Source organism: Mobula birostris, chromosome 2 (assembly GCF_030028105.1).
Source record: "Mobula birostris isolate sMobBir1 chromosome 2, sMobBir1.hap1, whole genome shotgun sequence".
NCBI classification, from domain to species: Eukaryota; Metazoa; Chordata; class Chondrichthyes; order Myliobatiformes; family Myliobatidae; genus Mobula; species Mobula birostris.
Window position 1 is genome coordinate 91745549 of NC_092371.1, and position 2439 is coordinate 91747987.

Below are 2439 nucleotides of genomic sequence, written 5' to 3' on the forward strand. Positions count from 1 at the left end.
ACCCAGTCCAGAATAGCCTGCTCTCTAGTCGGTTCCTCGACATGTTGGTTCAAAAAACCATCCCGCATACATTCCAAGAAATCCTCTTCCTCAGCACCTTTACCAATTTGGTTCACCCAATCTACATGTAGATTGAAGTCACCCATTATAACTGCTGTTCCTTTATTGCACACATTTCTAATCTTGTCTATAAAAGATTAAATATAAACATGGGATAGTTTGTAGATGCTGGAATGTAAACATTTCCCTTTGTTGAGAATTTGTTGTTCCTCTCACAAAGTCAGTAGGTTTCACTTTTTTTAACTGGGGGAGGGAGAGAGAATCTTTTCAATTTTTTTCTTGTACTGACAGAGCAGTCCCCAGCTTCGTACTCTATCATAGGGTGCCTGCTTTTTTTCGGGCTATGGTGGGGGAGGAGGGTGGGGTTAGAGTTAGGGGTTTTTTCCAATTGGGTGGTTCCGGAGCATGCGTGTTTTCTATGTGGTTGTATTCTTCATCGCCGCCATTTTTGATCATCCCGTATTGGTATGTGCTCTCTGCACATGTAAAGTAAAAGAAAATTATAGTATGGTATTTAAACAGATTAATGTAATAAGTTGGAATGTACGTGGTTGGAATCATCCTATCAAATGATAAAAGACTTTTAAAATCATTAACTGATTCCAACCTGATATAATTTTTGCCGAAGAACACACATCAGGATGGGAGATCAATAGATTTTTTGGATGGTGGAGGGGTTTACAATTTCATTCCACTTCTCAGGGTAAAACTAAGGGAGTATCCTCTTTATTAAATCCAATATATTTGCTCAACAGAATATTGAGTCAGCTTTTAATGGTAGATTTTTAATTGTTAAAGGAGTAATCTGTAACAGAAAAGTTGTTTTGGTCAATTCGTACGGTCCTAACTTAGATGATCCTTTTTTTTAAAAAAAAACGGTATTTGCTTTACTGCCTGATTTAAATGAATATATGTTGATAATGGGTGTGGAGTTTAACTGTTGTTTAAATCCTTTGATTGACAAGAGTTCAACCAATCAGCGACTTCCAAATCACTCTGCATCATTTATAAACCCTTCTTGACCAATTTTGAATTGATTGAACTATGGAGATATTTAAGCCCTGATGACAGATAATATTCTTTTTTTCATGTTTATAAAAAATATTCAAGGATCAATTATATTATAATCAATCCTCGCTTCTTGCCTAGTGTTAAGAATTGTGAATATGGCGCTATTGCTATATCTGATCATGCCTCTCTGGGTTTGTCTTTCGAATTTGATGATGTCATTCTTTCCTGCCCACCATGGCGCATGTCTCAGACATTATTGCAGAACTCTGACTTTGTCAGCTTCATTGAAACCCAGATAAAAAAAAATTCTTTATAATGATATAGGGGGTACGTCTAAATTAATTATATGGGATACATTTAAAGCATTTTTACGTGGTCAGATCATGTCTTATTCAGCTAAGCTTAAAAAACAGACTAAAGTAGAATTAGCTAAGATTTCAAAACAAATTAAAGACTTAGATAATATTTATGCAATCTCCCCTAATATTGATTTATTCAAAAAAAGGGTGGAACGTCAATCATAGTATAAACTATTATTAACTCATCCTATTGAAGGCTACTTGCTTAAGCTAAAGAGCCAATCTTATATGTTTGGAGATAAAAATAACAAACTGCTTGCATCTCAATTAAAAACGGCTAAAGCCGAAAGGCAAATCTTGAAAATCCGTAGGAAAGATGGTACCCTGGCTTGGGAATATGAAGAAACTAATAAGATATTTCTACTGAACTTTATAAATCTCAATGTCCAGTAGATTCTTCTAAAATGAATGCTTTTTTTTATGAAAGATTGCTTTTCCTCAAATTTCTGTTGGGGATCAAAAAACTCTTGATGCCCAAATTACTTAAGCCAAAATTCATTAAGCTATTTTTTCAATACAATCTGGTAAGGTCCCTGAACTTGATGGCTATCCTGTAGAATTTTATAAAAAATTTGGAAAATTGCTTTCTCCGTATATGTTGGAAATGTTTAAGAATTCTTTTGTGAAAGGTGATTTATCCTCCACTTTTTATGAGGCTTCTATTTCTTTTATTTTAAAAAGGATGAAGATCCTTCTGATTGTGCCTCATATAGACCTATTTCGAATATATGAGAAGATTCTGTCAAAGATAATGGCCAATCAGTTGGAAAATATTTTGGGTAAAAGTATTTTTAAAGATCAAACAGGCTTTATAAAGGGTCGTTATTCTTTTTGAAATGTTCAGAGATTATTTAATATTATATATTCATCCTCTTTTAAAACTCCACAATGCATCATCTCTTTGGATGCTGAAAAAGCGCTTCGATCGGGTTGAATGGAAATATTTATTTAATGTTTTAGAGAAATTTGGCATTGGTGTTAATTTTAATAATTGGATTAGAATGATATA